Source organism: Eulemur rufifrons, chromosome 28, assembly GCF_041146395.1.
Source record: "Eulemur rufifrons isolate Redbay chromosome 28, OSU_ERuf_1, whole genome shotgun sequence".
Taxonomy (NCBI): Eukaryota; Metazoa; Chordata; class Mammalia; order Primates; family Lemuridae; genus Eulemur; species Eulemur rufifrons.
Genome location: NC_091010.1, coordinates 20554625 through 20580905, shown reverse-complemented (window position 1 = coordinate 20580905; position 26281 = coordinate 20554625). Strand labels below are relative to the sequence as shown.

Genomic DNA, 26281 nt, shown 5'->3' with positions numbered 1-26281 from the left:
ACTACATATTATTGTTAACTATAGTAATCCTACACTGTAGTGGTATAGAACTTATTCCTCCTATCAAGCTGTAACTTTGTATCCTTTAACAAATCTCTCTCTATCCCTCCTTTCCCCCTTCCCTTCCCAGCCTCTATTATCCTCTGTTCTACTTTTGAGTTCTATGAAAGCAATGCTTTTTAGCCCCCACATGTAAGAATATGCAGTGTCTAACTTTCTGTTTCTGGCTTATTTCACTTAACGTAATGCCCTCCAGTTCCATCCATGTTGCTGCAAATGACAGGATTTCATTCTTTTTTATGGCTGAATAGCATTCCATGGTGTATATACACCGCATTTTCTTTCTTTTTTTTTTTTTTTGAGACAGAGTCTCACTCTGTTGCCCGGGCTAGAGTGAGTGCCGTGGCGTCAGTCTAGCTCACAGCAACCTCAAACTCCTGGGCTTAAGCGATCCTACTGCCTCAGCCTCCCGAGTAGCTGGGACTACAGGCATGCACCACCATGCCCGGCTAATTTTTTGTATATATATATTTTAGTTGTCCATATAATTTCTTTCTATTTTTAGTAGAGATGGGGTCTCACTCTTGCTCAGGCTGGTCTTGAACTCCTGACCTCGAGCGATCCACCCGCCTCGGCCTCCCAGAGTGCTAGGATTACAGGCGTGAGCCACCGCGCCCAGCCAACCGCATTTTCTTTATCCATTCATCTGCTGTTGGACACCTAGGTTGATTCTATATCTTGTCTATTGTGAATAGAGCTGCAATAAACATGGGAGTGCAGATGTCTCTCCAATATAATGATTTCTTTTCTTTTGGATACATTCCCAGTAGTGGGGATTGTTGGATTCTGCGGTAGTTCTCTTTGCAGTTTTTTGAGGAACCTCCATATTGTTCTCCATAGTGGCTGTATTATTTTGAATTCCTACCAACAGTGTATAAGAGTTCCCCTTTCTCTGCATCCTCACCAGCATTTTTTATTTTTTTGTCTTCTTGATAATAGCTATCCTAACAGGGGTGAGATGATACCTCATTGTGGTTTTGATTTGTTTTTCCCTGATGATTAGTGATGTTGATCATTTTTTCATATATTTTTTGGCCATTTCTATGTCTTCTTTTGAGAAATGTCTGTTCAGATCATTTTAATCTGATTGTTTAGCTTTCTGCAGTTGAAATGTTTCAGTTCCTTGTATATTCTGGATATTAATCCCCTGTCAGGTGAGTAGTTTGCAAATATTTGCTCCCATTCTGTAGGTTGTCTTTTTACTCTGTTGATTCTTCTTTTGCTGTGCAGAAGCTAAGTAGCTTGATATAATTCCATTTGTTTATGTTTATTTTTACTTTTGTTTCCTGTGTTTTTGAGGTCTTATTCATAGTCTTTTCCCAGACTAATGTCCTGAAGCATTTCCCCTATGTTTTCTTTTAGTAGTTTTATTGTTTCAGGTCTTACATTTAGGTCTGTGATGCATTTTGAGTAATTTTTGTGTAGGGTGAGAGGTGGGCATGAAGTTTCATTCTTCTGCATATGGATATCCAGTTTTCCCAGAATTATTTATTGAAGAAACTGTCCTTGCCTCAATGAGTATTCTTGGCACCTTTGTCAAAAATCAGTTGGCTGTAAATATGTGGATTAATTTGAGTTCTCTATTCTGTTCCATTGGTCTATGGATCTGTTTTTATGCCAGTATCATGTTGTTTGGTTATTATAGCTCTGTAATATATTTTGAAGTCAGGTAGTGTGATATCTCCAGCTTTGTTCTTTTTACTCAGGATTGCTTTGGCTATTTGTGGTTCCATACAAATTTTAGGATTTTTTTTTTCTATTTCTGTGAAGAATGTCATTGATATTTTGATAGGGGTTGCATTGAATCTGTAGATTGCTTTGGGTAGTATTGTCATTTTAACAATATTAATTCTTCCAATTCATGAGCATGGGATGCCTGTGGCTTCTTCAATTTCTCTCATCAGTGTTTTCTAGTTTTCCTTGTAGAGGTCTTTCATCTCCTTGGTTAAATTTACTCCTAGTTATTTTCTTTTCTTTTGTAGCTATTGTAAAGGGGATGGCCTCCTTCCTGATTTCTTTTTCAGCTAGTTCATTGTTTATGTATAGAAACACTATTGATTTTTGTATATTAATTTTGTATACTGCAACTTTGGTTCTAAGAGTTTTTTGGTATAGTCTTTAGGTTTTTCTTAGGTAGAAGATCATGTCATCTGTAAACAGGGACAATTTGTCTTCCTCCTTTCCAATTTAGATGTCTTTTATTTCCTTCTTTTGCCTAGTTGCTCTGGCTAAGACTTCCACTATTATGTTGAATAAGAGTGGTGAAAGTGGGCATCCTTTTCTTGTCCCAGTTCTTACAGCAAAAGCATTTAGCTTTTCCTCATTCAGTAAGGTGTTAACTGTGGAAAAATTTTTTTATAAAGGGAAAATTAAAAATACACTGAGATGTCACATTTCATCTAATCGGATGGGCAAATATACAGAATTTTGATAATACTCTATGTTGGGGGGATAATGGGTAAGCAGACATTCTCATATGGTGCTTGTGGAGTATAAAGGGGTATGGCAATTTGATAAAAATCTATCAAAATTACAAAATGTAGATACCCTTTTTCAGAAAGTTCTTATTGCCCCAGCTGCTGGAAGTTCTGTCAGCAGAATCTTTAACTGTCAGCCCTTGAAAGTTCTTCCTCAGCTACAAAGAGCTGTTTTACCCAGGGGCATGCTGTTCTGTGACAGCCCACATCCAATGATATAAAGTCCTTGCCACTTCCACCCAATGCAGGACAACTCTGATGAGTCATTTCAGCTCCAAAGCTTCCCTGTAGGGTTATCTGAGGCTGCATGGGTATATCACAGGTCAACTTCTTCCTCTGCTTAATTCCACTTCTTTCTTCTCCCTTCCAAAACTGTTGAATGCAGGGGCACTCCCTAATAAACATCTGGAACTCTAAATTTCTGCTTAAAGTCTGCTTTCCAGAGAAACCAATCTGTGAAACTTTTGATACCACAACTTTGTTTCCAAGAGTTTATGTCATAGACTCACACATAGGCAAAATGAAGTATTTTCAAGATTATTAATTGCAGATTATTTGTAAGAACTAACATTGGAAACAACCTAAATGTCTGATGACATAAATCAGGCAACTGATTAAATAAAGTCATATGTATGCAGTGGAATATTACATAGCAATATAAAAAAGTGAGGAAGCCCTTTATATGATATGAAAAAATCTTCTGTGTGTTTCTGTGTGTGTGTGTTTGTATATGAAATAGGGGTGCATTAAAAACTAATGTGACTGGCTGCCTATGAGTAGATTTGGGTATCTCAGGGACAAAGGTGGAAGGGAGACTTTTCACAGAATATATATTTATATCTTTGTGCTTTTTGAATTTTAAACCATCTGAATGTGTTACATAAAGATTAGAAAAAAACTTTACTAGTTGAATTAACTTTTAAAACTACCTATTAAAAATTATATATACACAGCTTTTATAAAATATTAATAAAAATTAAATTAACAAAGATTTACCTGTTAAAAATTAACAAAAGAACATATTACATAGAATGATTCCCAATTTTTAAAAAACTGTGTACATAAACATATATACACATTGATATAAGCACAGGAAAAAGTCTAGAAGGATACAAAAATTTACCCAGTGGTTATCTCTGTGGGTAACATTTGCGTGGAGAGGAAGACATTCCTTAATTCTAATGCTTCTCAATTTGTTTGAATTTAAGGGTATACATACCTTTGTAATTAAAAATTATGTGTAAAAATTATAAAAGACCAACTAAAATTAAAATAGGGAGAAACCAATTTAACAATTATTTTAGAGGAAACGTTAGATTATGCTTATAGATGATTGAAAAACTAATCATGTAAAATAATTTAAGGAAACTGAAACAAGTACACCAACTTTGCTTTTTCTCCCTTGTTTAAATCAATCTCTTAAAACATCTAAAATCAAATTTTAGTTGCAAATATGAAAAGTTTCTGCAACTGGGATTAGGAAATTTTTTGGCCTTTTGTAAACTCAGCTCCTTTTCTTATTGGTAATACATAATCAACTAAAATTATAAAAGATAACTACCACATGATTCTAATAATTAAAGTGGAAATAAGATAACCAAAAACAATGAAAAGATTAATGATGAATGTTCTGGCCTATTTTGGAATGCATCCTAAGAGAGAGAAATTGGAGCCCTTAACTTTTTTTCTTTATAAAAATAATTTAAACTTATAAAAAAATTTCAATAGTACAGAGAACTTCTGAATATCATTTACTCAAATTCATCAATTTTTAACATTTTGCTACATTTGCTTTATCATTTTCTCTCTCTAGATATTTTTTTTCTGACCCATTTTAGAATAGGTTGCATACATCATGTCCCTTTACATCTTCATACTTAGCATATACTTACTAAGAAAAAAGATATTCCTTTATATAAGCATCACATAGTTGTCAAATGTGGGAGCTACCTTAATCTATGGTACACATTCCAACTTTGTCAATTATTCCAATAAATCTTTTACAGCATTTCCCTTCTTTGGTCTAAGTTTCAATTTAGGACCATGTATTGACTTTAGTTGTCAAGTCTCCTTAGTCTCTTTTAATATCGAATAGCTAGTTCCTTAGCCTTTGGGTTGTTTTTTTTTTTCTTTCACGACAGTTATTTCATAGAATGCTTCTCAGTGTGGGTTTAGTTGATGTTTCCTCATGATTAGATTCAAGTAATGTTGTGTTCTTCTCAGAGTATCGTATCACAGGGATCAAAGTATTGCTTAGTTTCTCCACTATATAGTTACAGTTTTCCCATGCAAAAAATGTACGATCTGTGGGAAGATATTTTGAAAACATAAAAACATCCTACTTCTTATAAAACTGTCCCCCACCCCCACTATTTCATTGATGATGTTTGCCCAAACCAATCTTTACTATGATAGTTGCAAAATGGTGATTTTCCAACTCCACCTCTTTATGAATTTGTCAGTGGGAATTCTATTTTAAGGAAAACAACTGTCCCCTTTCCCCCATCTCTCTCTCTCTCCCATATTAGTATAGACTCATGGGTTCTTGTTTTATTCACTGGGCTATAACTCATTACTGTTCTTATATTGGTACTCCAATTATCTCAGATTTGGCTAATGAGAGGCCCTTCAAACTGGTTCCTTTTGACATGCTCCCATTTTATTTTCTGAGCACTTCCTTACTTTCTGGCACAACAAGATGTTCCAGCTCATCATGTACCTTCCTGCCCTGTCCCTGAAATCAGCCATTTCTTCAAGAAGCCCTAGTTCCTTTTTGTGGATAAAGAAATTTTAGAAATCAAGATCTAAACAGGGATTCTTTAATTTTGAAGTTAGTTTTTTAAGTTAGTTTTAATAATAAAATTAAGAAGGCTATATTTCAGTTTTTATTAATCATCACATTTATGGCGGATTTAGCCATCCTCCCACTCCTTTATGGTAAAAAGAAAGAAAACACTCAAGCTTGCTTTTTGGATTTTTCTTATTTACTTGAATATAATTAATTCTGGCCACAATTATTAGGAAAGAACACTCATTGCGACAGCAAGTATAAATAAATCTCCAGATAGCTACTCAAGTATTATATCCTCAAAAGATATTTGTGATGAAGACTGCAAAGGTTTTTTTTTTTTTTTTGAGACAGAGTCTCACTCTGTTGCCCAGGCTAGAGTGAGTGCCGTGGCATCAGCCTAGCTCACAGCAACCTCAAACTCCTGGGCTCAAGTGATCCTCCTGTCTCAGCCTCCCGAGTAGCTGGGACTACAGGCATGCACCACCATGCCCGGCTAATTTTTTTCTATATATATTTTTAGCTGTCCATATAATTTCTTTCTATTTTTAGTAGAGATGGGGTCTCGCTCTTGCTCAGGCTGGTCTCGAACTCCTGAGCTCAAACGATCCGCCCACCTCGGCCTCCCAGAGTGCTAGGATTACAGGCATGAGCCACCGCGCCCGGCCTAAAGGTTTTGAAATACTATAATTTATGGAACCCTGAAGATAAGTGTAATGAAACAAGGAACATCTCATTGAATTAATTTTATTTATTTAGTTTTAATTATTCATTCAATCCATTAATCCATTTTAAAAAACTGAATCAAAGCTGTATAAAATAACTTTTTTTCTTTTTTGGAGACAGGGTCTTGCTCTTGTCTCCTGAACTAGAGTACAATGGCTTGATCATAGCTCATCATAACCTCAAACTCCTTGGCTTAAGCCTTCAGCCTCTGGAGTAGCTGGGACTACAGGTGCCCACCACAACACCTGGCTATTTTTTTTTTAATTTTTATTATAGTAGAGACGGGGATTCACTCTTGCTTATGCTGGTCTCAAACTCCTGAGCTCAAGTGATCCACCCACCTTGGCCTCCCAGAGTGCTAGGATTACAGGCATGAGCCACCGTACCTGGCCTAAAATAATACTTTTTGAAGCCAGATGCTTGTGCAAAAGATGTTTTGCTTTTTACATTGGTGTGATATATTGGAGATTGCTGTGATAACACCTCACATTATTACTTTTATATGATAAAGGTAGACAAACTATAAAATGTTTGAAATAGGGCATCAATTTCTATGTTAACTGAGTGAAATGAAATACTCTGTCTCTTGATAACACAGATCTTTCAACACAACATACTTTTAAAATATCAAAGATGAGATAAATAGAGATCATATTTTATGTGTGATAGTTCTGGGGGGTAGGCAAAGATCAAATTCATTTCTTTGTCAATTATACAGTACTTAGTATTCATTCTCAATCCTATCATTGCAGGGGAATCACCTAGGATTTTTATTTTTTTATTTTATTTTTTAGAGACAAAGTCTCACTCTGTTGCCTAGGATGGAGTGCAGTGGCATGATCATAGCTCACTGCAGCCTCAAATTCCTGGGCTCAAGTGATCCTCCTACCTCAGCCTTCCGAGTAGCTGGCACATGCCACCACGCCTGGCTAATTTTTAAAATTTTTGTAGAGACGGTGTCTCAATATGTTGCCCAAGCTAGTCTGTAACTCCTATCCTCAAGCAATCCTCTCCCAAAGTGCTGGAATTACAGGTGTGAGACACCCAGCCTGAGACTTCTAAAATCCAGATTCCAGAGCACCACCCTGACTACTGAAACAGTATATCTTATGATCCAAAAATCTTAAAAACTCCCTTAGATAATTCTGAGGTATTTGACCATCAAAGTGGTTTGGGAACTATTGGACTTGGCAAAAAATATATTTATATTGGCATGCAAGTCTCATTATATATACAAGTTGCCCAAGGGCAGGAACTGAATTTATATATTTTTATAAGCCCAACATCAGTCATGACCCTTGCATATAGTAGGCATTCAATATATGTTTGTGAAAAGAATTTTGACTTCAAATTTTATTGGTCACCAGAGGAGTCATTATTAGTTTGTGGAGGAGATATAAATCCCCATTAGTGATATTATACATTCATGTGACTGGACCAACTTGCATAGCAGCCTGAAAGACAATAATGAATTGATGGACAGATTTCTAAAGTAGAATGTAGTTGTATTCAGCTATGACCTTGAATTTGGCTAACTTTATACTCTTGAGAAATGAAGAAAGAATACCCACATTTACTTGTATAAGATTGGTCTAGTCTGTAAATTGTCTCTGTCTTGTTCTTGTTTCTACTAAATGTTCTACTTGATGCCAAAATGAATAGACAAAAAAAAATACAATAACATCTCACATTTGTATGGTTTAAAACAGTGATTCTCAAAAGTGAAGTCTGAGAATTCCTGGGAGTTCCTTTACAGAGATCTGTAAGGTCAAGACTGTCCTAATAATAAATCGTTATTTGCCTTTATCACCCTCATTCTCTCTTGAGTGTAGAGTTTGCCAGAGGATACATGTTGGGTAAGAGTGCAACATTTAATGCAGAAAAGGAGAATCAGCTGTCTTCTATTAGGCCAGACATTAAAGAAATTTGCAAGAATGTAAAACTATCCTACTCTTTTTTTGGGAAAAGTTATTTTTCATAAAAATATGTTATTTATGTCAACATATAATTAATCTATTATTTTTTAAATAAAAAAATCAAAAAATTTTCTATTTTAAGGTATAATATAGTAATATTGATAGGTATAACACATAAACAATAGTTCTAGCCGGGTGTGGTGGCTCACGCCTGTAATTCTAGCACTCTGGGAGGCCAAGGTGGATATATCGTTTGAGCTCAGGAGTTCAAGACCAGCCTGAGCAAGAGCGAGACCCCCGTCTCTACTAAAAATAGAAAGAAATTATATGGACAACTAAAAACATATGCAGAAAAAGTTAGCCGGGCATGGTGGCGCATGCCTGTAGTCACAGCTACTCAGGAGGCTGAGGCAGAAGGATTGCTTGAGCCCAGGAGTTTGAGGTTGCTGTGAGCTAGGCTGACGCCACAGCACTCTAGCCTGGGCAACAGAGCGAGACTCTGTCTCAAAAAAGAAAAAAAAAAAAAAAGGTTCTTTGAAGTCCTCAATAATTTTTAAGAGCATAAAAGGGTCCTGAGACCAAAAAGTTTGAGAACCAGTGATTTATGTTTTTACATGTCATTTAGTAGTTCAACTGGTTATTTAGTTTTACATAGACAAATATTGTCTAAAATCAGGATTGAATTTCACCAATTCTTAAATATTGATTTTTGTTCACCATGTATGTATTGATTTAACTTTCTTTTTTTATTTGTTTTGCGAAACAGTTGACTTAGCTACTACTTAGGGTTCCATGAGCCTCTAAAACGTTCTGGAATTCCCATCATCAGAGATAATGGACATGGCTGAGAAGGATAACAAGCTAAGTGCCTATTAATAATGGGGAAGGATTTCTTTATGACATTTTTCACTTAACAGAGAACAGATTAAATGGGAAGAGATACAGAAAAGGTACATTTTGATAGCTGGGAAGCAAATTAACAATGATTCCTAACTCCTGAGGCAGGTAGAGCCAGAGGAATACAGATTAAAGAAAACTGTTTAAGAGTCCAGACCTTAGAGTCCTTCAGATTAGGTCTGTGTCCTAGCTATAGCATTTACTGCATTACCTAAGGGTCTTAGCCTGCTTCCTTCCCTTCCTGCAAATGAATAAAAATCGTATCCATCCCACAGAGTGGTTGTAAACAAACACTCAGCTGTTATGTAAAGTGCTAGCATAGTGCCATGAACACAATAAATTGTTCTTAGGTTAATGGGGAGGAAGGGTCCTCTGAGAAGAAATGGAGGAAATAGTTGATTTTGCTTACTTCACAATTTAACCCAGTGATAATTTTGTCTGCCTTTTGTTTCCATGGCTGTTGCCTTTTCTACTGCTCTGCTAAGTAAATTCTTGAAAAAAAGTTTATTTGAAAGTTCTCTGGTATCATAACCATAATATTTTCATTCTATTTCTTCCACAGCAGGAGAGAGAGGACCCTTTTCTATCCACACTTCGGATAAAACCACCTTCTTTGGGGGGGGGGAAACATGTTATTAGTAGGTTAGGGACAAAACTGCAATAATATTAGCCTGCAAATAAAACACTTGAAAAATCCACACAATAGAAAGTGGTGAGGAAGTTTCTAAACCCAAAAAAGGTTTAAGGTTATGAAGTAAGAAAATTTTACTAGAAGCTTAAACCTAAACGCAGTTGCAAAGAAACAATTCCCAACTCACTGTGGTCCAGTTTTCTTTTCACTGACTCTTTTTTGCTTAGCCAATACGAAAACGGGTACCAAGGAGGTGTCAGAGGGCACAACAATTTTTTTAAACAGATTTTTATGCCTTTTGAGGAGGAGGAAAAAACTAGAGCAAATGCCGGAAGGCTTCTAGGCGCTCTTCAGCTTTTCCCGCCTAAAAGATGAGGGGTTGGGGCCCGAGGCTGGGGCGTGGCGAGTTGCTCCCCTTACTCCTCCCCCTCCTTTTTCTCCGTGCCCCTCCCAAACCCATTTCGCCACGATCCCGACAGGCCCAGCGGCTAGGAGAGTCACGTGAGGGTGGGCGGGGGAGGTGGAAGCTTGTCTCTGCTGCTGCTTCGTTTTTATGGTTGTCAGAAGTGGGCGGCTGTGACCGAGGAGCTGGTGGAGCTGGAGTGTGGACGGGTGAGTCTTGGACTGTGAAGGGTGTGAGGAGACAGCAATTTAGGGAAGACGAAGGGGAAGGCAGTGGCGAAATAGTTTTAGGTACCTGGGCTCCGAGGCCAGCTGTTTGTCAGCCCCAGGGATCCGGCGACTTGTCGGGTCTGGCGGGTTACCTTACTCTCCGTGATGCGCTCAGCTCACGGTGCTGAGAGGAGCCCTTAGTTCTGCTTGCTCCCCATCCTCCGCTTTCCTTCGCCTCACCACGTCCCTTCTCCCTGTCCCAGGAGAACTTCTCCCAGTGCCGGGTTCCCAACTTGGCCGCCGACGTTTCACTCCTTGCGAGCGACCGGGAGACACAAATAGCTTTGATTGGTTCTCCCGGAATTTGTGGATGTGGTTGGAAGTAGGTGGGGGAGTTTACAGATGGATTTCTGATAGGCAGAAATATTGGTCACCTAATCGAAAAAAGAAGTGGAAAATCAAAGGTGCAATACAAAGTGCAGTCTTCTCGAATGGTTCCGTTTTTATCTTTTCCAGCACCTTCCCGTTCTCATCCTCTCTCTCAAGTTTCCTTCTCACCATCCCATCCTGGCCCACCATACGATGTTTTGAGAAAGAGCCAGATGTTACTGACCTATGTGAATAGGAGGAGAGTTTAGATTGACGGTTCTTTACGTTGCTATCTGTGTAGTCTTGTGGTTTATGGTTTCTTTACCTTCTCTTTTAGATGCCTGAAAAATACTGTGGATATTAGTAAATATAAGTAGAATAAATATTTTATGGCTAAGGGACTAGGGCAAAGTATTTTACTCTCCCTGCGGTACTTTGGAAAGACCCATTTTCTTCCTGTTCTTTAATAGATATTTCCATCACACATTTTTTGGTGGCTTCTTTTATATACCTTCAATTATGTTAAAGCATCCCTTTGGGTCACAAGCGGAAGTGATCTTGCAGTATAAGAAAGGCGTTTGCAGATAAGGTGAGAAAAGTTTGGAGTTGTTAGCTTAGGAGAGTTTAGGTTTCATTGAACCGTACATCGAATTAAAAAAAAAAAAATCAGCATCTTGAGGCAAAGGTGTTGATCAGGATGGCCAACCCACTGTCTTTCTGGTGTGAACAAGGTAATGAGCTTGTTGAATATTGCCTTATCCTGAAAACTTTAGGACTTACTGCCACTTGTCTGTGAGAAGGTGGCTCTGGCCTTTAGCTGCTGCTCCTTGTCCCTACCCTTGATAGGTCCCTGAGGATCTCTTCCACTTAAGAACATCTCTCTGGCTACCTGATTATATCAAGAAGGTAATGACAACCAGAAGAGACCACCACAAAAAAAAAAAAAAAAAAGCGATTGACACCTTCTAATTGTCCTTACTGAGGATCATAAAACAAAAAATAATAATATTAAAAAGTGAAGATGCAGGAGTGGCTTGTGTGTGCTTGGGGAGAAAGGGAAAGAGTGATAGAAACTGTATAACAAAAGCAAGAGAACAAAAACGTTTATTGCTGTCTTCCTTTATAGAGCATTTGCTATAGTTAGTAGATGCTTTACATTCCTAGGGAGTGTATCTTGAGACTGACTTTCCTGTATTTAAGAATAAAACAGTGGTTTGCAATTTCTTTCATAAGGCAATATTATGTAAAATAATTATAACTGAAATATTTAACTGATCAATTCCTTCAGATCATGTATTATTCAGAATTGTAGGACTAACATAATTGATAAAGCTTTTTAAAATCTAATTTTACCACTTTTTATCTTCACAGTACCTCTTGAACAATTTTTACAGTGGCTATAGCGCTTGCTGAATATTAACCATTTTTTTTCCATGTAGAGTTTTGAATATATCCCATTTTAAATGAGGACAAATTCTTGAAAAGGGTTTACTTACAACTTTTTTTCCCCACCCATATTTTCAGAGTGAAAATAGCTTTATTTTGTGCCAGGGGAAAAAAGTGATAGATATTCTATTCTCTTTGGTAAATTACGAGAAAATTGTTAATGCTTTTAAGACATTAAATGTGAATATCTGAGTATATTTGAGAAGAAAACCCAGGGGTAGTATTTTTAAATGTTTTAAATTTACTATTATATATGTAATATGTGCTTATTTTTGAAAAATGGAACTATTATAGAAAATATAACATTGAAAGTCAAAATCCTAATTTATCTTTTCCAGTACTACCAGGTAACCCTAGATCCCTTTGCATATTTGGGTATCAATGTGGAAAAGTAATTAAGACTTGGGAGTCAGATTCTCTGGGAAAGATAGTAGTAATAGTACCAGGCCTACATCCTACAACCTCAGAAACCCAAGAAGAAAGAGAATTTCCCTTTCTCTACTATTTTAGCAAACCATGGTAGTCTCCTTGGCCTGACTTGGTCTTTGACCATTCTAGAGACAGTCCCTGTGACCAGAGCAATGGAATACTTTATGTAGGCAGGCTTGGATATTCTTCCCACCCTGAAGTGGGGTGGTAGGGAATGTGGTTTCAAACCACTTGAATTAAGGGTGGGTGACAGATAGTTTCTAAAGGAAAATTGAGGTGTTACTTCCTGGAGAAGGGAGTATGGTTGCTGGACAGGCGAAAACAACAGATGTTCATTAAAATAATTTTCGGGTGTTTATTTTTTTTTGTTAAGGGTATCTGTTTTCCTTTTGCAATATACATTAATTGTATTTACAATTTATGTTGACTTTTTTTTTCCTATTTTAATAATTCATTTTTTCTTTTCTCCACCACTGCATATATGCTCAGATTTTTTTCTTTTTTAATATCTATTATTAACTTATAGGACTTGAAATTTATACTCTTCCAGTGTGTATAGCTGTATTTTGATGAGTGTAATTATGCCTGCTCTATGGAAACACAAAGTTGCCAGGTCAGGAATCGAACACAGTTCTGTATGACTACAAAATTGATGGCCAGTAAGAGGTCAAGTTAGTTCAGATCTGCTATCCAGAACCAATTCATTAGCTAGATTACCTAAAGTAAGACACTTTATTTTCTGGGTCTCAGCTTATTTAAACAAAACAAAATATGCAATAGCAATGCATACTTATCTGTATGTTCAGTACCACTTTCATCTGTGATCTTCTAATTTTGCTTTCGTTAAGTCCCAAAGTTTAAAACAACATCTTCAAGTAGGCAAAGGAAATTCTTTTTAAAAAAAGTACCTGGGTAAATAGAAGTTGGAGTAAAGGTTTAAAAAAAAAAAAAAAAAAAAGCCCAGAAAATATCCTGTAAAATACCTAATACGACTGTCAACCTAACAGGTTTGTTTCTAGAAAGAACATAAATGTAGACATATTGTTATAAAAGAGTATAAAGATGTCTGTTGTGAATGCTAAAAAAAATTTTACTAAAATTGTTATGTATATAGGAAGTGACTTCCTCTGGCATATATATATACATATTCTTTATAGATTGGCCCACATTACTAATCAGTTCTTTATTATTCAATGAGACTGTGAGTAACATGTCATCGACTCACAGCTGAATTCTGACATGGAATTGTTATTATATTTTAATACAGGTACCCCATTTTCCTTGATTGGAAATTGAGTATAGTGCAAAGAGAAAGTATTCATAGGAACATTTAGAGTTCTTTGCAAATGCAAGGTGGCATTCTTAAATATTGATTCCTTCATTCTGTCTTCACATATCATTTCTATATTATAGTAGGATTTAGAGCTTTTAATTTAATAGAGAAGCCCATAAATATTCTAACTCTGTGTTCAGTGATGCATATAATGCGTTATAGTTGATCAATATTTTATATTTATTTCTTAAAATTTATTCTTCTGAGGGTTAGTCTCAGTCTTTTGAAGACCTTGGCTTAGTTAATCACTGCTTTTCCTATACATCCCCATGTTAAGGCTTTATGGAAAAAGCACATTGTATCCAAACCAACTTAGCAATACATGAATTAACTAATTAGGAAATTACAAATGAGGATATGGCTGTAGGTTTACATAGACACTTTAGATTTGTTCTGTTGTATGATTAACTCAATAACAGGTTTTGGGTGGTTGGGTGGCATTGACAAGTTTTTTTTATTATATATATCCCATACAAACATATTTCTCCATGACTATATACTCTTCATCAAACCTAAGCATAAAAATATACAAGTTTACCTGTTTCTTTTGGTCTTCATTTCCTTATGAGGGCTCCCATGTCACATAAAACTTACATTAAATAAATTTGTATGTTTTTTCTTTTTTTTTTCTTTCTTTCTTCCTTCCTTCCTTCCTACCTACCTACATTCCTTCCTTCTTTCCTGCCTTTTTTTTCTTTCTTTTCCTTCCTTTCTTTCTTTTGTTTTGACAGAGTCTTGCTCTGTTGCCCAGGCTAGAGTGCTGTGGCATCAGTCTATCTTATGGCAACATCAAACTCCTGGGCTCAAGTGATCCTCCTGCCTCAGCCTCCCTCCTGGCTAATTTTTTTTTTTTTCTATTTTTAGTCACCCAGCTAATTTTTTTCTGTTTTTAATAGTTCATTCTTGCTCAGGCTGGTCTCAAACTCCTGACCTCAAGCGATCTTCCCGCCATGGCCTCCCCAGAGGCCCTAGGATTACAGGCGTGTGCCATGTATGTTTTTTTTTTTTTTTTGTCAATCTGTCTTTTGTAATATGGGCCTCGGCCATGAACCTAGGATAGGTGAAGAAAAGATATCTTTATTCCCCTACGCATATGTAAGAAAGACTACATGAAAATATATGTACACTTTAAAGAATAATTATAAAAGTTAACTTTATAGATATCCACCATCCAGGTACAAAACATTTCCTTCATCCCAGAAGTCCTCTATGTGCCCTTCCCAATCACAGCCCTCTTCTTTCCCTCTGGAGAAAAATCACCATCCTGACTTTTGGTATTAATCATTATTATATGTTATCACCAAACAAATAATATAGTTTTGCCTGTTTCTGAACTTTATATAGATGAAATAATGCTATATACAGTAGGTCCCCCCTTATCCATGGGGGATATGTTCCAAGACCCTGAGTGATGCCTAAAATCAAGAATAGTATCAAACCTGATTGCCATGAATCATGACGTGTGTGTTCATGTGTCTCCTACCCACAAATTTTAATGCCTTTTATATTTCAGCTAAGCACTTACCATGCACCGTGGCTGTTAACTTTTGCAGTTTGAGGTGTAGCAGCAAAACTAGCACAAATTTCTTTTTCCTTCTTCACAACTTCATAGAAGAAGATTCATTCTTACTATAGATCTTAGAACCTCTGCATACAATTTTTTTTCTTATTAAGTGGAGGAGTTTTACCTTTTCACTTAAAGAAGCACTTTATGGCTTCTTTTTGGCATATTTGAATTGCCAGCATCACTACTCTTACAATCTGTAGCCTTTATTAAGTAAAATAAGGGTTATTTGAACATAAGCACTATGAGATCGCGACAGTTGATCTAATGACCGCGATGACTAAGTGACGAATGGCCAGGCACTATATACTGACAGCATGGATATGCTGGAAAAAGGGATGACGGAGGGACAGAGCAGCACAGTGTGAGATTTCATGTGGGTATGCTACCCACAATGGCACCCCATTTAAAACTTATGAATTGTTTATTTCTGAAAATTTCCATTTAATATTTCTGGACCACGGTTGACTGACAGCAGGTAACTTAAACTGAGGAAAGTGAAACTGCAAATGAGGGAGGATGACTGTACTTTATGATTATATAAAATTCAAGAAAATGCAAAATCATCTTTATAGGGCAGTTATGGTGATAGCACTGGCACTACATCGGTTTCTAAAATTCTCAGAAAGAGGACCCCTTCTTTCTGATCAAAGGAACTGTGGTCCCAAGAGTGTGGGGAGAATACCTATTATGTCTTTCTTTCTCTATCCTCTAGCACAGTGGTTTTCAACTGGAGCCAGTTTTGCCTCCCAGGGGACACTGGGCAATGTATGGAGACATTTTTGGTTGTCACACTCAAAATGAGGGAGGGGGTTGCTACTAGCAACTAGTAGTACCAACCAGGTAAACAGAGGAGAATAAACTTTGTATTTGAGGATAAAAGTGAAATAAGTGTAGGAGAACTTAAAGGCTTTGGGAATTTTTTGGCTTGTGAGAAGTTTTGGGAGATGATGTGATATTTCTGTGATGTTTCTTTTTTTTTCACCTTTCCATCACAGAATCACAGAATGTTGGAAAAGAATCTTGGAGACTATGTAACCTTATTCCCCTAATTTTACAAATGAGAACACTGAGTCCAGATGATATTTAGGGTTTAAATTTGAATAGCTAGGATTTGAATTTAAGACTTCTAAGTCTATTACACTTTGTTGTTTCACACATTATTGCTCTCTTCTCTTTTTTGTGTGTTTTGGAATGCTTTCTGTTTACAAGAAGACCAAGGTGAGAGCTGCATTCTAGAGAAAGATGAATTTAAGCAATTAGATTATCATATACGTTGGCTTGCCAAACAGAAGCTCTGTCTGAATAAAGATCATGCATTTGGTGCTCTTAGAAATCTCACCATGAAAATGGAACAGGAAACTCAAATTTTAGGATATATTAATAGCTCTCTTTAATCTTGAGAACTGTAAATCAGGCTAAAAGTGCCTTGGAATAACTTGCAGGCTTAAAATAAGAAGAAGAAAAGAAGAGAAAAGGAAGAAAAAGAATAAAGAGAAAAGAAAGAGAGGGATTAGGGTTGCATTTCATGGGGCTGGGTAGAATGCTCTGAGATAGTTTTTTCAGATCCTAGTATTTTTGAATAAATTTTAAGGTGGTATTATTTTAATATTTCATTTTTTAGGCTCTTCCTGTTTAGGATCTGGTCAGAATAATCCTGTCCTTTTCCCATAACCACCGTGAGGATTTTGGTGTACTCCTTGTCTCTTGTAAATCATTATGGTGCATCTCAGGAGAATGTTAATGGTTATTCTTTTTTTATTGATACATTTGATTACACTGATCTGAAGGTTTAACAGAGACAGCATACGAAGATATTTTGAAAGATGAAGTTTAAGTAGCTCTTCTATCTGTCTTATCCAAGTGATAGATAGATTTTTTTTTTTATTTTGTTTTTAGAGATGGGGCCTTGCTCTGTTGCCCAGGCTGAATACAATCATAACTCACTGCAGCCTCCAACTCCTGGGCTCAAGTGATCCTCCTCCCTCAGCCTCCTGAGTAGCTAGGAGTACAGGTGCATGCCTCCACACCCAGCTAATTTTTTTTTTATTGGTAGATACAGGGTCTCACTATGTTGCCCAGGCTAGTCTCAAACTACTGGCTTCAAGTGATCCTCCTGCCTCGGCCTCCCAAAATGCTGGGATTATGGGTATAAGCCACTGTACCCATCCAGTGTTAGCTACTCTTAATGCTGCAAGTTAGTTTTGCTTAGTTTTTTTATATCTCTAACAGTCATTCTCAACTGGGCTCCCACATCTGAATCACAGAATGCAGGAAATAATTTCAGTGATTATTTTCTCAGTTCTCCCCAGATTGGTATGTAACTACAGATTGAGCATCCCTAATCCAAAAATTTGAAATTCAAAATGCTCCAAAATCCAAAACTTTTTGAGCATTTCCACAAGTGGAAAATTCCACAACTAACCACATGTGATAGGTCCCAGTCAAAATACAGGCACACAAAACATGGTTTATTCAGTATCCCTAAGGAAAAACAGACCCGTATAGTCCCCTTTAGCTGCAATGTATCTTTTGTGTGGAAAGTATACAAACTTAGTTTTGTGTATAAAATTATCAAAAATATTGTGTAAAATTGCTGGGCATGGTGGCTCATTCCTGTAATACCAATACTTTGGGACGCCAAGGATCACTTGAGGCCAGAAATTCAAGACCAGCCTGTGTAACATTGCAAGACCCTGTCTCTACCAAAAAAAAAAAAAAAAAAAAATTTAGCTGGGTATGGTGCCAGTGCCTATAGTCCCAGCTACTCCAGGAGGTTGAGGTGAGAGGATCACTTAAGTCTAGGAGTTTGAGGCTGCAGTGAGCTATGATCACACCACTGCACTCTAGCCGGCATAACAGAGTGAGACCCCCTCTCAAAAAAAAAATGTATTGTATAAAATTACCTTCAGGCCATGTCTCATTATGTATTAGCAGATACTCCAAAATTTGAAGAAATCTGAAATCCAAAAACACTTCTGGTCTCAAGCATTTTGAATGAGAAATACTCAGCCTCTAGTACCATTCTAGATGCGTGGAAAAAAAGTTAAATCATTGCCCAATAATGTCTTAAATCTCTCATGGAACCCCTATTGAGAAAGGCCACAAGATGTCAGTGACTATGCTTTGTTGTTAACTCTCTACCTTAGCTACATAGGGTTGAAGCAGATTGAAACTGATGAAAGAGTGCAAGTAAGGATTGTGGGAATTTTTATCTATTTCATATTGTTTTGGAGAAACACTGTGAGCAGTTATAATTTAATTGAGTATTCCTCAAGGAATATGAATTATGTGTAGTCATTGTGATTAAATCTAGGTAAATGATGTTTACAAATAGGAAATGCCTTAGAGTAGGAAATAATTCTTAAAAATTTAATAGACTTTTTTGGGAGCAGTTTTAGGTTTACAAAAAAATACTGAGCAAAAAGTATAGAATTTCCACATGACCCTTCATCCTGCCCCCCAATTTCCCCTATTTTTAACATCTTACATTAGTGCAATACATTTGTTAAAATTGATGAGTGAATATTGATAACATTATTATCATAGTAATTAAAGTCCCTAGTTTACATTAGGGTTCTCTCTGTGTTCATTCTTTCTCTTGGCCTTTTTTTTTTAATATTAAATTTATTAACCATTTTTAAGTGTATAGTTCAGTAGTATTAAGTATAATCACACTATACAACAGATCTCTAGAACGTTTTCATCTGGAAATAATTTTTGAAGATAAGGCTCACGGCTATAATCCTAGCACTCTGGGAGGCTGAGGCAGGAGGATCGCTTGAGCTCAGGAGTTTGAGATAAGCCTGAGCAAGAGCGAGACCCCGTCTCTACTAAAAATAGAAAAATTAGCCAGGCATTGTGGTGTGGCCCTGTAGTCCCAGCTACTCTGGAGGCTGAGGCAGGAGGATCACTTGAGCCCAGGAGTTTGAGATTGCAGTGAGCTATGATGACACCACTGCACTCTACCCTGGGTGACAGGGTGAAACTCTGTCTCAAAAAAAAAAAAAAAAAAAAAATTACAGTTCTAATATTAACATATATGAGGCTGGTGAAAATATGAGTTTGTTTCCCTTTGATTTTCAAACTTTCTATAATATTAAAAAAAGCTTCTATAGGAAAGGAAGCTAACCAGTGATGATGTGGAAGTAGAATCATCTTTTCCAGAAATTGAGACATCTTCCTTTAGCAGGGCCAGAACTGCATGATATCCTACATAGACCTACTTAAAGATAGCAGAAAGTTTAATGCCTACTACTGCAGGAACAAGGGCTTTGCTTTTGTTATGATAGTGGTCAGAAGAGTGAAAGAAGTGGTTGTTTATATTTGTATGGATTTGATAGCAATATTAGCCAATTTTTCCAGATTCTGCCTATGTTTCTGCTTATTACCTCAGCATTATTCCTCCAAATGCTGTGCTTATCTTTGATGTATGTGGTCTTATAAAATCGAAATCATAAGGATTATCAATTTCCCCAACTTGCTCTCTATTCTTGGATTTACACATGGAAGAATATAGAATTTCAGCTCTTTTCTTTATAAGAACGGTGAGCATAAGTTTATATGGAGCTTCTTGCTGATACTCCAGTATGTTTGTATAAGTATACCATAACTAAGTCTCTTTTTCTCTTTTTGATGCTTCCTCATTTCTCATTGATTCATTATATTTATTTTTTAATCTTATTTTATCTGGTTTATCTTTTTAACCTTTTTACTTTGAAATAATTTTAGAGTCACCAAAAGGTTGCAGCAATAGTACAGAGTTTCCAGTACACCCTTTACCTAGGTTCCCTTAATGTTAGCATTTTACATGACCATAGTACAATTATTAAAATGAGGATATGAACATTGGTATATTACTATTAACTAATCCACAGAAGTAAGAAAGAAATTATTCAGATTTCACCAGTTGTCCTACTAATGTCCCTTAGTTGGTGCAAAATTCAATCCAAGATTTCACATTGTGTTCAGTTGTCATGTCACCTTAGTCTCCTTCAATCTGTGGCAGTTCCTCACTTGTTTGTCTTTCATGACCATGACACTTTTGAAGAGTACTGGCTAGGTATTTTGTAGGATGTCACTCAATTGAGTTTGTCTGATATTTGCAGGTAATTAGATCGAGGTTGTACATTTTTAGCAAGAATGCCACAGAAATGATTTTGTACTCTTCTCATCATATCAGGAGGTACAAAATGTGAATAATTCTTAATCCTGGTGATACTAACTTTGATCATTTGTTTTAAGTGGGCTCTGCAAGCTTTCTCCTCAATAAAACTACTTTTTCTCCTTTGAAATTATTGTTCCTGTTAGGTGTCTTGTGGGGAGTTACTTTGATATTATGCATTTCTTTGGTTCACCATACTCTGCTTTCACCCACTAAATGGGTTTCATCCTACTTTGACCCATTAATGTTAACATCTATTTTTGCCTGCAACAATTATCACTGTTGTGTTTAAAATTTTTTTGTTTTGCACCATTTCTTTTCTTTTTTTTTTTTTTTTTTTTTTTTTTTTGAGACAGAGTCTCACTTTGTTGCCCAGGCTAGAGTGAGTGCCGTGGCGTCAGCCTAGCTCACAGCAACCTCAAACTCCTGGGCTCAAGCGATCCTCCTGCCTCAGCCTCCCGAGTAGCTGGGACTACAGGCATGCGCCACTATGCCCGGCTAATTTTTCTATATATATATTTTTTTAGTTGTCCATATAATTTCTTTCTATTTTTAGTAGAGACGGGGTCTCGCTCTTGCTCAGGCTGGTCTCGAACTCCTGACCTTGAGCGATCCACCCGCCTCGGCCTCCCAGAGTGCTAGGATTACAGGCGTGAGCCACCGTGCCCGGCCTCTTTTCATTTTTTTGAGACAGAGTCTCACTGTATTGCCCCAGCTAGAGTGCAGTGGCGTGTTAATAACTCACTGCAACCTTGAACTCCTGGGCTCAAGCAATCCTCCTGTCTCAGCCTCCCGAGTAGCTGGGACTACAGGCGAGTGCTACTATGCCCAGCTAATTTTTTCTATTTTTAGTAGAGATGGGGTCTCTCACTCTTGCTTAGGCTGGTCTCAAACCTCTGACATTAAGTGATCTTCTCACCTTGGTCTCCCAGAGTGCTAGGATTACAGGCCTGAGCCATAGTGCCCAGCTCATTTCTTCTACGTTTATTGATTGAAATTATATTGAAAGGAAGAGCTATCCCTTCTCCATTTATTTAATTATTTGATTCTTTATTTACTTATATCAGCATGAATTTAGGGATATTTATTATAATTTATGGTTTATAATTCATTACTATCACTATTTATTTTTTTGCTCAAATTGTTCCAGATTCGGCCTGTGGGAGCCCCTTCATGTTAACTTTTGTGGCCCTTCAGTACACCCTCATCATTTAAAAAACATTACTTCCTGTACCACAAGACATCCCAGACTCATCTCATGGTCCCTACCCCAGCCATGGACTTAACCAGTTTTCCAAGAAATCCTAGTTCCCTTTATTGATGTTGAGAAACCAAGATTGGGACACTAGATAAGCCCAGACATAATACAAAGTACATGTAGCTATATTTAGTTATATATCCATCTGCACATACATTAAAAACTATGAGTTCATACTAATATCTCCAACTCAGCCTCACGTGAAGAATCATAATAGCTCTTTCCCTTTGTTTATTTTTAATTCCTTTTTCTGACAGTGAGAAAATTAGATCTTATTATGCCTAATATATTTACTTACTTATTTACTCCATCCTATTTTATACATGAACTAATTTCATAATTGCTAACACATACTACTCTGAAAAGTAAATTTACATATTATATTACAATTTTTTTTGTCTCTAACCTGACAGTATATAATCAAAATGATATTTTTCAAAGTTACCTAAATTTAATCTTTTCTTCCTCACCTCCTTTGGCAAGTTATAATATTCATTTGTAATACAGTTAAGTTCATTTGTTACTGTTTGTGTTACACATTGGGCTCTCTTACATCCTGGTTAATTTTAATTACTAAAGTAGTTTTTGAATATGCGAAACATTACCATGATTTTGAGAGTCAGAGAAGTGTCCTTTCTCTGGCATCCCTTCTGCCATGTCCTAATCTCCCCATTCTTTCCAACCTGTTCCCACCTCCCCTTGTAGATAATCAATCTTCATTAGTTGGTTTTTTAAAAACTTGTGGCAAAATACCTGTAACATAAAGTTTTCATGTTAACCATTTTTAAGTGTATGGTTAAGTCGTGTTAAATACATTCATAACATACAACTGTCTCCACCATCCATCTCTGTAACTTTCATTTTGTAAAACTGAAACTCTATACCCATTAAACAACAATATTCCATTCTGTCCTTCTCCCAGCCGCTGGCAACTACCATTCCACGTTCTCTGTCTATAATTATGAGTATTCTACGTACTTCGTATAAGTGGAATCACAATATTTATTTTTGTAACTGGCTTATCTAGCTTAGCATAATGTTCTCACGGTTCATCATGTTGTGGCATATGTCAGAATTTCCTTCCTTTCTAAGGGTGCATAATATTCCATTGTATGTACATGTATGTGCTTATCCATTCTTCTGTCTATGGATACTTAGGTTGCTTCTATGTTTTAACTGTTGTTCATAATGCTGCAATGAATGTGGGTGTGTAGAGATCCTGCTCTCATTTGTTTTGGATAGATACCTGTACGTCAAATTGCTGGATTATACAATAATTCTATTCTTAATTTTTTCAGGAACTGCTGTACTGTTTTCTGCACAGCTGCATCATTTTACATTGCCACCAACAGTACTCAAGAGTTTCTTTAATATTCACATCCTTGATAACACTTGTTGTTTTCTGTTTTGTTGATAGTAGCCATCCTAATGGGTGTGAGGTAGTATCTTATTATAGTTTTGGTTTGCATCTTCTAATGATTAGTAATGTTGAGCACCTTTTCATGTGCTTATTGGCCATTTGTATATCTTCTTTGGAAAAGTGTCTATTCAAGTCCTTTGCCCATTTTTTAATGTGGTGTGTGTGTGCGTTTTACTGTGAGTTTTAGGAGTTACCTATATATCCTGGATATTAATCCCTAACAGACATATGACTTGCAAATATGTTCTCTTATTCTGTATTTTACCATTTTACTCTGTTGATAATGTCTTTTGATGCGCAGCATTTAAAAATTTTCATGAAGTCTAATTTGTCTGTTTTTTCTTTTGTTACTTGTGCCTTTGGTGTTGTATCTAAAGAAATCATTGCCAAATTCATTGTCCTGAAGCTTTTGTCCTAGATTTTCTTCTAAGAGTTTTATGTCTTTGGGTCTTACATTAAGGTCTTTGATCCATTTTGAGTTAATTTTTGTGTTTGGTGTTAAGGTCTCAACTTTATTCTTGTTCATGTAGATATCCAGTTTGTTCAGTACCATTTACTGAAAAGATTTTTCTTTTGCCATGGAATGGTCTTGGCACCCTTGTGAAAAATCATTTTATCATATATACACGGGTTTGTTTTTGGGTTCTCTATTCTATCCTGTTGGTCTATATTCTTCCCTTAAGCTAGTTCCTACTCTAGCTTTTTAAGAAGTTCTGAAATCAGGAAGTATAAGTCCTCCTTTTTTGTTCCTCTTTTTCTGTTTCTGGTCTTTCTATCCAATACCATTGATCCATTTTTGTATTCATAAATATCAGAATTCCCTGCTCTTAATTATAATAGCCTTATCATGTGTTTTAATATTTTATAGAGCTATTCCCCTTCTCCATCTTCCTAGGTTTTTCTTTTTTAGTACTTTTCTGGCTATTTTTCCATGTTTGTTTTTCGTATAAACTTGTCTAACTCCATAAGAAATAAAGCATGTTGATATTTTTATTGAAACAATATTAAATATATAAATTAATTAGTGAGAATGGTTATATTTATGATGTTGGATTGCCTTATCTAAGTCAAATGGAAAGACTCCATTTGAGTCTTCAGAACTGCTTAATCTTCTTTGTTGCTATTCAAATTGAGGTTTTGGCTACTATTATGTCCTTTAACGAGCTATTGTTTTTGTGTATGAAGGCTATTGATTTCTATATGTTAATTTCATGACCTGTCACCTTACTGGAATTTGGTATTGAGGTAGTTTTATAATTAATTCTTCAAGGAATTTGTTTTCAACTTGGGCTGATTTTATCCCCCAGGGACATTTGTTTATATCTAAAGACATTTTTGGTTGTCATAACTGAGTGGGGATTGTGCTGCCGGCATCTAGAGTGTAAAAGCCAGAGATGCCACTAAACATCTTACAACGCACAGGACAGCCCCCCACAACCAAGAATTATCTCCCTTAAATGCTGATAGTGCCATGATTTGGGAAACTGCCCTTTCCAGATGTACTATTGTATCATTTTCAAATAGAAATAGTTCTACGTTTTCTCTACCAGTTCTTATGTCTAATTGCATTTTCTTATTTAACTATACTAACCAATTCCTACTGGACTATGTTGAACAGAGGTGGACTAGTGGGCGTTCTTGCATTGTTCCTTTTCTTAGTGGGAATGTCTCTGGTATTTCCCCATTAAAAAAGATATTGGCTTTAGCACTAAAGTATGCATTGTAGAGGAGAAAATATAATTTTTTTCTTTCCCTCACAGGTTTTTAGTTGAGATGCTCTCCAAAACAAAAATCAGATTAACAAGAGAAAAACCAGCAGTTTATTGACCTATGCTGTACCCATCACCCGGAGAAGCCTTATTTTAAAAGTATTTTTCTCTCAAGGCAGTGGCTTAGGGACCATGCTTAAACAGTATTTAACAAAGAGCCGTAAATCCTTATAGTGACAATACAAAGCAAAGAACATCTTCTGGCTTCCAAAAGGCAGGAAATGTGGGAAGGTAAATTTATGGGAAGAGTAGTTTGTTGCTAGATCCTCTGGTGCTATTGTCTCTGACTGACAAGCAAGCATTGTAAAGGGGCCTAGCTTTAGGCAGGACAAGGCAGAGAGAGGGGGATAAGAAGACCTTTATTTTTGTAAATTGCTGTCCTGCCTCAGCCTCTTGAGTAGCTGGGATTATAGATATACCACTGTGCCCAGCCCGAGTAATGATTTTAAAAAGCAGCTTTATTTTGGTATGATTTCCACACAATGAAGTGCACATTTTTAATGTACAATTTGGTGAGTTTTGACATATTTGTATATACATACATGAAACTATCTTCATGATCGAGATAAACATTTTCATCACCCCATAAAGTTTCTTTGTACTCCTTTGCAGTCCATTCCTTTGCCTCCACCCCTAAGGCACCACTGTTTTGCTTTCTGTCGTTATCATTGGCATTTCCTAAAATTTTACATAAAAAGAAGCATAATACATGTATTTTTTTGTCTCCTCCTTTTGCTCAGCATAACTATTTTAAAATATTTCCATGCTTTGTATGTATCAATAATTTATTCCTTTTTATTGTTGGACAGTATTATATTGTATGGATTTACCACAATTTGTTTATCCATTCATGTACTGGCGATCCTTTGGATTGTTTCTATTTTTCCGCTCTTATAAATAAAGCTGCTGAGAACAATTGTGTACAAGTTTTTGTGGGAACACATGTTCATTTTTCTCGGGCAATTAACTAAGGTTAGAATAACTGAGTCATATGCTAACTGTTCAACATTTTGAGGAGCTACCAAACTGTTTTCTAAGTGGTTGTATATCTTCTCACCAGCACTGTATGAATGTCCCAGTTGCTCCACAGTCTTGCCAACACTTGGAATGTTCAAACTTAAAAATTTTTGCCTTTCAAATGGGTGTGTATTGGCATCTCATTTTGGTTTTAATTTGCATTTCACTGATGACTGCTATTGAGCCTCTTTTTTTCATCCCTTTTCCTTTTATAAAGGCAAGTGTCTGTTTAAACCTTTTGTCCATTTAAAAAAATTGGGTTAAGTTGTAAAAGTTCTTTACATATTCTCAAAAAATACTTTATCAGATATATGTTTTGCAGATTTTTTTCCCTATGGCTGACATCATTTCATAACATCTTTTAAGAGCAGAAGATTTGCATTTTGATATAATCTAATTTAATAT

General features: G+C 36.3%; 1 protein-coding gene across 2 annotated transcripts in view; it reads left to right on the top strand.

The window, feature by feature from the left end:
- The first annotated feature begins 10028 nt into the window (after positions 1-10028).
- Positions 10029-26281, top strand: part of MICU1 (mitochondrial calcium uptake 1) — a 195981-nt gene continuing 179728 nt past the window's right edge. For both annotated transcript variants that reach the window (XM_069460023.1, XM_069460024.1), the window contains exon 1: positions 10029-10107. The gene's annotated coding sequence lies outside the window, so the exon portion shown is untranslated. The remainder of the gene's footprint in view (positions 10108-26281) is intronic.